The 12,121-nt window shown below is 44.7% G+C and overlaps 1 pseudogene; it reads left to right on the forward strand.

Moving 5' to 3' along the window:
• The window catches only part of LOC149983271 (uncharacterized), a 35,662-nt pseudogene that overhangs the window by 6,571 nt on the left and 16,970 nt on the right, over window positions 1-12,121 (forward strand).

Genomic DNA, 12,121 nt, shown 5'->3' on the forward strand with positions numbered 1-12,121 from the left:
TTGTGTGATTTTGTCAGCACATTCAACTATGTAAAGAAAAAAGTATTTAATAAAAATATTTAATTCATTCAGATCTAGGATGTGTTATTTTAGTGTTCCTTTTATTTTTTTGAGCAGTGTATATATAAATATTGGCCGATTAATCGGTATCTGCTTTTTTTTGGCTCTCCAATATTCGGTATCAGTATCGGCGTTGAAAAATCATAATCGGTCGACCTCTAGACTCCATAGAAGGAGCCAAAGTGACAAGAATCTGGGGACAGAATAAGTGGTGCTCATTTTTTCTCCCCTGAATCTGTACAACTGTCCCCTGGACATTCTAATAGAAATTACTAATCCAATTGAAAAGAAAAAGCATACAAATTTCTACCATGTGTTTCAAATTCCCAAGACAAAGGAAGATGAGCATTGTCATTATCAATTACAAGACTCAATATTGCTTTAATATTTCCTAAAAAGTCTGAATTGAATTGACCTTGCAGATGATGTCACGTTCTGACCTTAGTTCCTTTGTTTTGTCTTTGTTTTAGTATGGTCAGGGGGTGAGTTGGGTGGGTTGTCTATGTTAATTTGTCTATGATTTTCTATTTCTGTGTTTGGCCTGGTATGGTTCTCAATCAGAGGCAGCTGTCAATCGTTGTCCCTGATTGAGAACCATATTTACGTAGCCTGTTTTCCATTGTGTTTTGTGGCTGGTTATTTTCTGTTTAGTGTTGTGTTGCACCTTACAGGACTGTTCGTTGGTGGTTTATTGTTTTGTTTTCAGTGTTCATTAAAATATTTAAAATATGAACACTTACCACGCTGCACCTTGGTCCTCCTCTCCTTCCCCAGACGACAAGCGTTATAGAACCACCCACCAAGAAAGGACCAAGCAGCGTGGTAACGGGCAGCAGCAGCAGTGGCCGGAATTGCAGGACTCCTGGACATGGGAGGAGATTCTCGACGGAAAGGGACCATGGGCACAGGCTGAAGAATATCGTTGCCCCAAGGCTGAGCTGGAGGCAGTGAAAGCTGAGAGGCGGTGGAATGAGGAGGCAGCACGTCGGCACTGTTGGAATCCCGAGGCAGCCACAAAAATGTATTGGGGGGCGGGGGCACACGGGGAGTGTGGCTAAGTCAGGTAGGAGACCTGAGCCAACTCCCCGTGCTTACCGGAGAGCGAGAGGGACCGGGCAGGCACCGTGTTATGCCGTGAAGTGCACGGTGTCCCCGGTGAGTGTGCATAGCCCGGTGCGGTACATTGCAGCGCCTCGTATCGGCCGGGCTAGAGTGGGCATCGAGCCAGGTGCCATGAAGCCGGCTCAGCGCATCTGGTCTCCAGGGCGTCTCCTCGGGCCGGTGTACATGGCACCAGCCTTACGCATGGTGTCCCTGGTTCGCCAGCATAGACCAGTGCGGGCTATTCCACCTCGCCGCACTGACCTGGCTACGGGGAGCATTCAACCAGGTAAGGTTGGGCAGGCTCAGTGCTCAAGAGCTCCAGTGCGCCTTCACGGTCCGGTCTATCCGGTGCCACCTCCATGCACCAGCCCTCCGGTGGCAGCCCCCCGCACCAGGCTGTCTCTCCGTCTCCTCCCTACAGGTGCTCCCGCCTGTCCAGCGCTGCCAGAGCCTTCCTCCTGCCCAGCACTGCCAGAGTCTCCCGTCTGTCCTGAGCTGCCAGAGTCTGCCGTCTGTCCTGAGCTGCCAGAGTCTACCGTCTGTCCTGAGCTGCCAGAGCCGCCAGTCTGTCCTGAGCTACCAGAGCCGCCAGTCTGTCCTGAGCCGTCCATCAGCCAGGAGCTGCCAGAGCCGTCAGTCAGCCAGGCGCTGCCAGAGCCGTCAGTCAGCCAGGAGCTGCCAGAGCCGTCAGTCACCCAGGAGCTGCCAGAGCCGTGAGTCAGCCAGGAGCTGCCAGAGCCGTGAGTCAGCCAGGAGCTGCCAGAGCCACCTGTCACTCCGGCGCTGCCGGAATCTTCCGTCCATTTGGGACCCGTGGCTAAGGTCCCCAGTCCGAGGTCGGCGGCAAGGGTCGCCGCTCTTAAGAGGCCACGGAGGCGGTTAAGGAGGCGGAGAAAGACTATGGTGGAGTGGGGTCCACGTCCCGCGCCAGAGCCGCCACCACGGACAGACACCCACCCACCCAAACCCTCCCCAATAGGTTCAGGTTTTGCGGCCGGAGTCCCCACCTTTGGACCTTAGTTCCTTTGTTTTGTCTTTGTTTTAGCATGGTCAGGGCGTGAGTTGGGTGGGTTGTCTATGTTAATTTGTCTATGATTTTCTATTTCTGTGTTTGGCCTGGTATGGTTCTCAATCAGAGGCAGCTGTCAATCGTTGTCCCTGATTGAGAACCATATTTAGGTAGCCTGTTTTCCATTGTGTTTTGTGGGTGGTTATTTTCTGTTTAGTGTTGTGTTGCACCTTACAGGACTGTTCGTTGGTTGTTTATTGTTTCGTTTTCAGTGTTCATTAAAATATTTAAAATATGAACACTTACCACGCTGCACCTTGGTTCTCCTCTCCTTCCCCAGACGACAAGCGTTATAGAACCACCCACCAAGAAAGGACCAAGCAGCGTGGTAACGGGCAGCAGCAGCAGTGGCCGGAGATTCTCGACGGCAAGGGACCATGGGCACAGGCTGAAGAATATCGTTGCCCCAAGGCTGAGCTGGAGGCAGTGAAAGCTGAGAGGCGGTGGAATGAGGAGGCAGCACGTCGGCACTGTTGGAATCCCGAGGCAGCCACAAAAATGTATTGGGGGGCGGGGGCACACGGGGAGTGTGGCTAAGTCAGGTAGGAGACCTGAGCCAACTCCCCGTGCTTACCGGAGAGTGAGAGGGACCGGGCAGGCACCGTGTTATGCCGTGAAGTGCACGGTGTCCCCGGTGAGTGTGCATAGCCCGGTGCGGTACATTGCAGCGCCTCGTATCGGCCGGGCTAGAGTGGGCATCGAGCCAGGTGCCATGAAGCCGGCTCAGCGCATCTAGTCTCCAGTGCGTCTCCTCGGGCCGGTGTACATGGCACCAGCCTTACGCATGGTGTCCCTGGTTCGCCAGCATAGCCTAGTGTGGGCTATTCCACCTCGCCGCACTGACCTGGCTATGAGGAGCATTCAACCAGGTAAGGTTGGGCAGGCTCGGTGCTCAAGAGCTCCAGTGAGCCTTCACGGTCCGGTCTATCCGGTGCCACCTCCATGCTCCAGCCCTCCGGTGGCAGACCCCGCACCAGGCTGTCTCTCCGTCTCCTCCCTACAGGTGCTCCCGCCTGTCCAGCGCTGCCAGAGCCTTCCTCCTGCCCAGCACTGCCAGAGTCTCCCGTCTGTCCTGAGCTGCCAGAGTCTGCCGTCTGTCCTGAGCTGCCAGAGTCTCCCGCCTGTCCTGAGCTGCCAGAGTCTCCCGTCTGTCCTGAGCTGCCAGAGTCTCCCGCCTGTCCTGAGCTGCCAGAGCCGCCAGTCTGTCCTGAGCTACCAGAGCCGCCAGTCTGTCCTGAGCCGTCCATCAGCCAGGAGCTGCCAGAGCCGTCAGTCAGCCAGGAACTGCCAGAGCAGTCAGTCAGCCAGGAGCTGCCAGAGCCACCTGTCACTCCGGCGCTGCCGGAATCTTCCGTCCATTCGGGACCCGTGGCTAAGGTCCCCAGTCCGAGGTCGGCGGCAAGGGTCGCCGCTCTTAAGAGGCCACGGAGGCGGTTAAGGAGGCGGAGAAAGACTATGGTGGAGTGGCGTCCACGTCCCGCGCCAGAGCCGCCACCACGGACAGACACCCACCCAAACCCTCCCCAATAGGTTCAGGTTTTGCGGCCGGAGTCCCCACCTTTGGACCTTAGTTCCTTTGTTTTGTCTTTGTTTTAGTATGGTCAGGGGGTGAGTTGGGTGGGTTGTCTATGTTAATTTGTCTATGATTTTCTATTTCTGTGTTTGGCCTGGTATGGTTCTCAATCAGAGGCAGCTGTCAATCGTTGTCCCTGATTGAGAACCATATTTACGTAGCCTGTTTTCCATTGTGTTTTGTGGCTGGTTATTTTCTGTTTAGTGTTGTGTTGCACCTTACAGGACTGTTTGTTGGTTGTTTATTGTTTCGTTTTCAGTGTTCATTAAAATATTTCAAATATGAACACATACCACGCTGCACCTTGGTCCTCCTCTCCTTCCCCAGACGACAAGCGTTACAGATGATCATGCCATGAACGCAAATTTAACTTACTGTAAAAGCCTTGAATGAATCCCAAACCATTTACCAGCGCCTCCATATAAATAATTTACAAGTAAATATTCCAAAACAACTTCACACATCATGCTTTAAGAGGTCTGGCATGCTGTGGATTTACATGTGAGGAGGAGGAGTGTCAAATCTGGCCACTGGCCGCTTGGACGTCTCCATGTTAAAATATGATTCCCCTGTGGTGCTCTCATTGCTCAATGAGTGATGGTCCTGCTATCATATCTACAACCTATGGATTTCAGAATACACTGATAGACATTTTATTGAAAATCTTAGAACTGCATGTCTTTGCATCCTAAAATAGTAATATAGTTAAACTAGAACTGGATAAATAAAATCCTATTTTTTACTACTAAAATCTAGGAAAATAACACTTGTCGCCTTCATTCATTTTCATCCATAGTCCCATGATGTAAAATCTGGGCATTTCACTTTCCAGTGTGTTCAGGCATACTTCTGTCCCAACACATTCAGGCAAGGAGCCGAGTTTAACCCAAACAGACTTGCGGGAAGGGAAATTGAAGGGATTTTGAGAAATAGCATACTTGTAAAGTTTGTTTAAGAACCAATATACATGGGCTCCTTGTCAAACTTCTGTCCCACATTCATTTGTTACAAAGTGAGAGAATAAAAATAAGTAAATCAGAGATCCTGATATGTTTAAACCCCTGCCACCATCACAATCCGGAGTTATTGAGAAAGACCAAAACAGATTCATTGAATTACAATACATTACATTACATAACATTAGTGGAGGAATAAGAAAAAAGTTACGACAATGATCTGACACCTTCCCACACTGGCTGTCTTTACTGTGTGGCTGTTGAACAGGCAAACATGTTCATATTCTATACACCTCCACTGACCACTTGCCACAATTTGTTTAGTTTAGTGAATTTTAGAGTACGGAATATATAATCTAACCATGCTATAATCTCCACCACAGTAGTTTAATACAGTAAGAGTAAGTAACTGTAACAGTAGGTTGACAGTAACTGTGCATATGTAGGATCTTCATTTGAGCCAGTTTGGTACAGCAGGAAAATAATCGTGCAGCAACAGGATATGTAAATTATTATGTGGATTATAATTCATGTTAAAGCTCCCAATTCACCACTTTATTGACAACGTTTCGATTGAAACGTTGTCAATAAAGCGGTGAATTGAAAGCTTTAACAGTGTGCGGGCCTTCTTTGTCTATGCTAGTACTCTAATTTATCCCAGCACCTATGTTTTTAAGGTTGTGCGTATGACCACAAACTTGACTATAATTTATGGACCTTTTTGTAGGTGTTGACACATTTTTCATAAGGGAAAATCAAGTCTGACATTTTTAAGTTGAAATTACAAACTTCATAAACTTTAAAAAAATCTCTAATACACTACAACTAAAACATTTCCTGTATTGCAGGAAAGTTATCCTGCAACAGGGTGATCAAATGAAGATCTTACATCTGTACCAGTAGTTTGGACAGTGTGTTCCATGTACCGTATGTTCTATGTGTGTTCTCTGACATTTACTCTAATGGCTGACAAATTGGGCTTCTCCACCGTAATCCAATCGTATCATCTATTCTAATTCACATGACAAGCATTTCAAAGCCTCTCATTTTCTCCAGAAATAACACCATAAAGAAGACTTTTCCATGTGCTTAGGGAGACAATTTCACACGCTATTCAAACCAACGACAGGGACAGGATGCAAACCCAAACTCTCATTCCGTGCAAAGAAACATGTTTTATGAATTGAGCTACTTAGATGACTGTAATGATTTGTGAAGGAGTAAGTGACTATGCAGGGCCACTCAGGAGTCGTTGTGACGCGTGTGATGGGGGGTTAACGGAGAATGAATACAGACACACCAGGCACCATGGAATAAAACAGCTATTCGCTACCATCAGGCAGCTGTGGATGTGGTTTTCCCTCTATTCGGTGGAAACGGACTAAATCTCCATTCTCTCATGGCACCACATGGCAGCACTGTCAAGATCAATGATAACTAGATGCTTGGGCTAGGCACTGTAACTGAAGCTATTGAGAGTATGATACGTTGTTGGATCACACTTCTGCTAATAGCCTCTAATAGACACGACATCCTACTTATCAGGATGTGGATACTTTTAAAATGGAACCGAAGTGGAGCTTGGAAGTGGAAACAACCTGAAACAGAAAGAAACTAAGGGAAAGTAGTAGCAGAATCTTATGGGCATGCTACACTGAAGCACTAGTAGAGTCAAAGACTAGTAGAGACAAAGCCTAGATACTATCTTCCCGATCATGTCTGCTGGTGCCTTAAAAGACAGTGCAAAGTTTCTAATCCTACTATACCTACCTATACATGCAAACATCCTCTTGAGAGTATTTCAGCAAGGCTATACATGATGCTTTGGATATGAATGGAATGAAACAGGATTGGTCACAGCATAAGCATTCCTCCTTGGGGTTAACGTTACATCATCACTGGAGCTCTCCTAAACACTGCAGACCTAGTAGCAACTAACGTGTGTGTGTGTGTGTGTGTGTGTGTGTGTGTGTGTGTGTGTGTGTGTGTGTGTGTGTGTGTGTGTGTGTGTGTGTGTGTGTGTGTGTGTGTGTGTGTGTGTGTGTGTGTGTGTGTGTGTGAGAGAGAGAGAGAGAGTGAGAGAGAGAGAAAGCAAAAGGAAGAGAGAGAGAAAGTGTGTTTACTCTGTGCTGTGAAATTGATGTGAATGTTTGCCATTAACGGTTCAGTACTTTCTAGTCTCTTTTAACCTCCATTTAGATCCGGGGTGTTGGTTTAGCTGCGGACCAGCTAGCCTGATCTCTGCTCTAATGAAATCCACAAGGTGTAACAGTATAAAACCCAACAAGGTGTTATATATATACCAACCCAGTAAGTGGTAGGCTACTGTTTACTAAAGGGTGATAAAGTAACAAGGATCGAAGAAAAAATTACATTTAACGCGTTGATGAAATGAGCTTGCAGTCTATGAGAAAGTGGAGACATGAACAGTCCTGAGAGGCAGGAACAGGGACCTTGAACCTCATTTTAATATCTGATGATCATGGCATATTAATGGCATATGATCATGGCATATACAGTAGGTTCAGAAGTTTTGTGAAATAGTACAGTTGAAAAATATTTGGCAAATAGAAATCAAAACTGGATGGTAATTTAGAGATAGATGGGAGGGGTTGAGGGTAGCTGAATGTGACTAAAAACAAACAAAAGATAACTATTGTAAAATATACTGTGTCCGTAAAATGTATTTAGTATGTACATTAGTTTAGTCCAATTAGGGGAGGGGTGGTAGGGTTAGGGGAAAATAAAACATTAAAATATATTTAAACATCTATATATATATATATATATAAAAAAATATATATGGGGGATTTGAAATGATGCAGACAATTACATTGATAAAAGCCACAATCTATATTCAATTTTAAAGCTGATCTACCCCCTAAACAATAAAACACTTGGATTTGCCCTTTAATTGCCATCAAGCAATGAAATGCAATGTTAAGTTATGGACAATAGGCTAAACTGTTCTATGCCAGTTTGTATGAAAACTGGGTTAAGAAAAACAGTGCACTTTAATTGACAATGCTATGCACAAAAAGAGCAAGTGAAATATGTTACAGCTCTGTTCACTGTCAAATTAGCTACCCAGGTCACAAATAACAAACTAAAGGTAGCCTATGCCTAATCACGGACACATAATAATAATGGCTAGATAATTATCTCGATTATAACATGCATTAATTAGTGAATAAATATAATAAACAGCCTATACAATTCAGGGTTCGTATGGGGTTTGTGTACGTTAACAACCATAATAATGCCTACTTCAATCATAGTCGGGTATAAGAGTACATTTGCTGAAAGTCTCGTGCGTAATTGTGTTATGCACAACGACATTGCCCAAGCAGAATATCCTCAGGCTGTACTACTACAAACTCTTCAATTAGGTCATATTATTTTCGATGTAACCAATTCATTTTCAGTGTCTGAATAGCTACATAAACCCCCAATGCTACTGAGGTTTTCCAAATTTGATGTCAAAGTTTTCCTCACCTTTTAGGGGTCGGCAGCTCGGTTTTCGGGTTTGAACAGCTCCCTGGGTTGCTATGGACTCTCATATTCCATAGGTGTCACGGAATAATTAAACACACCAAGCAATGACCACTGAGTGCCATAGGAGCGGGAAAGTTACATGCCATGGTGCGCGAGCCGATGTGCAGGAGAACAGATGAGTGGATCACAGTTTGCAAATGAACTAAATTTCATTTCATTTCTACAGCTGGGCGGTAGATGGGAAACCCGCTTTTAACGCCAGTTTTTCTCGAATGAGAGAAAAGGTTGACTAGACCGTCCCCATGTGGTTCCAATAAGGAGACACTAGGAGACCACAACTTTCCCCCTGTGAGACACATTATTGTGTCAAATGCTGGAGACTTTGATTCATTTTTGTTTGGACAACTTCATTGTCCTCTTTCCCTCCATGCACTGACATTACTTGGCTCAGAATGTGCGAAGGTCTGCAGCTTCAAATAAAACAAAGTCATGTTCAAACAGTATTAGAGTGATTTTGCAACTATGGACACTTTTGGCATTTCTTATTTGAAATAAATACTTTTCATGAAATAAACTTTTATCAACAGAGATATTTTATAAGGAACCATATACCGGTATTGGCTGTGACCATTTTATTCGACAATACATGGATTTTTCACGAAACACAGATAGATGACACTGCAGATGACATTATCATCACATCATAAAACATTTAATTTTAGTTTAAAACTGAACGACAAGCACAACGGGTTTTGGGGTTATTGGGTTTATCTGTCTATAGGGATTGGTACTACCACATTAAGAAATAACAGAGTAATGGTAAATTGCGTTAGTTGTTAAAAAAATAATTGTGTTAGTTGTTAAGAAATAAGTGGGTGGAAATGGATATCTACAATATCATTGATTGCTATAAAGACAGTAAAATATAATTTGATAAGCTGTATTGAGCAGGGGTATATGAGCAGGGGTATACCCATTTTATACAGAAGTTGTTATTTTCTGATAGTAATCACCTTGAAATCCTCATTTCTGACACATTTTGTGGTGGTAATGACAGTGTTGGTTATGACAATTTGCAAATATATAATGATTTAACTGCCAGGCCATGTGGTTTACTTGGTTAATATGATCAGCTATCATTTTATAAATCCCAACCACAACATAATGAGATGTATTCTTTCAAATAGAGGACAATAGAGCCCCACAGTGAATGTGTCATAACACCCATAAAACCTAGTGGTCAGACAAGGAAATGGTTCCAATCGTTTTTTGGGGGGAAAAGCTAACGATTTGATAACCATGTCAATTTATTTCGGACAAGGTGACTTTTATCAATATCTTCGGCTCTACTTACTCTCAAATTGGAAAATGCTAATTAGCATCAAAGCAGACTACAAATCCTCCTGCACATCATCTCTAGCTGACACCTTTACTAACAGGTATTGTGTCCATTTAATAAAACTTGCCCAAGACAGTTCACAGAGTTGTCAATTTAAAGAAATGTCGCCAATTTATTAATTACTGCATTTAGCTAACATTATATAGTTAATCCAGAGATTCTTACCTTTGCCTCTCATCCAGATCATCATGACTCTTTACTTATCATGAGTAAAGAATGGCGCCAGAGGAGATGGCTGCTGTTTTACATACTTCTAACCAATTGTGCTCTTTTGTGTTTTTTTGCGTTGTTTGTAATTTATTTTGTACATAATGTTTCTGCCATCGTCTCTTATGACTGAAAAGAGCTTCTGGATATCATAACAGTGATTACTCACCTCGACGTGAAGGATTTACTCCAGATACCTGACCATGTCGGGTGCCTTGTGAGAATTTGTTGTCGAGTGAGTAACCCTCCTCTACCATCTTTCCTATTGGCCAATGTCAATCATTGGAGAATAAACTGGATGAGCTCCATTCAAGCCTATCCTACCAACGGGACATTCAAAACTGTAATATCTTATGTTTCACCGAGTAGTGGCTGAACGACGACATGGATAATATACAGTTGGCTGGTTTTTCCAAGCATCGGCTTGACAGAAACGCTGTCTCCGGTAAGACAAGGGGTGGCGGTCTGTTTCTGTTTGTCAATAACAGTTGGTGCACAAAATCAAATAATAAGGAAGTCTCAAGGTTTTGCTCGCCTGAGGTAGAGTATCTCATGATAAGCTGTAGACCACACTATTTACCAAGAGAGTTTTCATTTATATTTTATGTAGCTGTCTATTTACCACCACAAACCAATGGTACTAAGACCGCACTCAACGAACTCTATAAAGCCATAAGCAAACAAGAAAATGCTCATCCAGAGGAGCTGCTCTTAGTGGCCTGGGGACTTTAAAGCAGGGAAACTTAAATCTGTTTTACCTCATTTTTACCAGCATGTTATATGTGCAACAAGATGGGAAAAAACTCTAGACCACCTTTACTTCACACACAGAGAAGTGTCAAAGCTCTCCCTTGCCCTCAATTTGGCAAATCTGACCATAATTCTATCCTCCTAAATGCTGCTTACAAGCAAGAATTCAAGCAAGAAGTACCAGGGACTCGCTCAATACGGAAGTGGTCAGACGACACAGAGGCTAAGCTACAGGCCTGTTTTGCTAGCACACACATATGTTCCGGGACTCATCCGATGGCATTGAGGAACATACCACAGTGACCGTAAATACATAACCCAACCAGAAGGCATGGATTACAGGGAACATTCGCACTGAGCTAAAGGGTGCACCTGTCGCTTTAAAGGAGCGGGACTCTAATCCGGATGCTAAAAATAAATTGCGCTATGCCCTCAGATGAATCATCAGACAGGCAAAGTGTCAATACAAGACTAAGATTGAATCGTACTACACCGGCTCCAACGCTCGTTGGATGTGACAGGGCTTGCAAACTATTACAGACTACAAAGGGAAGCACAGCCGAGAGCTGCCCAGTGACACAAGCCTACCAGATGAGCTACAGTGCCTTGCGAAAGTATTCGGCCCCCTTGAACTTTGCAACCTTTTGCCACATTTCAGGCTTCAAACATAAAGATATAAAACTGTATTTTTTTGTGAAGAATCAACAACAAGTGGGACACAATCATGAAGTGGAACAACATTTATTGGATATTTCAAACTTTTTAAACAAATCAAAAACTGAAAAATTGGGCGTGCAAAATTATTCTCTATTGCACTCCACACTGACATTTCCCACCTGGACAAAAAGAACACCTATGTGAGAATGCTATTCATTGACTACAGCTCAGCGTTCAACACTATAGTGCCCTCAATGCTCATCACTAAGCTAAGGACCCTGGGACTAAACACCTCCCTCTGCAACTGGATCCTGGACTTCCTGACGGGCCACCCCCAGGTGGTAAGGGTAGATAAAAACACGCTGATCCTCAACACAGGGGCCCCTCAGGGGTGCGTGCTCAGTCCCCTCCTGTACTCCCTGTTCACTCATGACTGCATGGCCAGGCACGACTCCAACACCATCATTAAGTTTGCTGATGACACAACATTGGTAGGCCTGATCACCAACAACGAGACAGCCTATAGGGAGGAGGTCAGAGACCTGACCGTGTGGTGCAAAGACAACAACCTCTCCCTCAATGTGATCAAGTCAAAGAAGATGATTGTGGACTACAGGAAAAGGAGGACCGAACATGCCCCCATTCTCATCGACGGGGCTGTAGTGCAGCAGGTTGAGAGCTTCAAGTTCCTTGGCGTCCACATCACCAACAAACTATCATAGTCCAAGCACACCAAGACAGTTGTGAAGAGGGCACGACAAAACCTATTCCCCCTCAGGAGACTGAAAAGATTTGGTATAGGTCCTCAGATCCTCAAAAGGTTTTACAGCTGCACCATCGAGAGCATCTTG

The sequence above is a fragment of the Oncorhynchus mykiss genome, chromosome 5 (genome assembly GCF_057628025.1).
Source record: "Oncorhynchus mykiss isolate SJ-2025 chromosome 5, ASM5762802v1, whole genome shotgun sequence".
In the NCBI taxonomy this organism is placed as follows: Eukaryota; Metazoa; Chordata; class Actinopteri; order Salmoniformes; family Salmonidae; genus Oncorhynchus; species Oncorhynchus mykiss.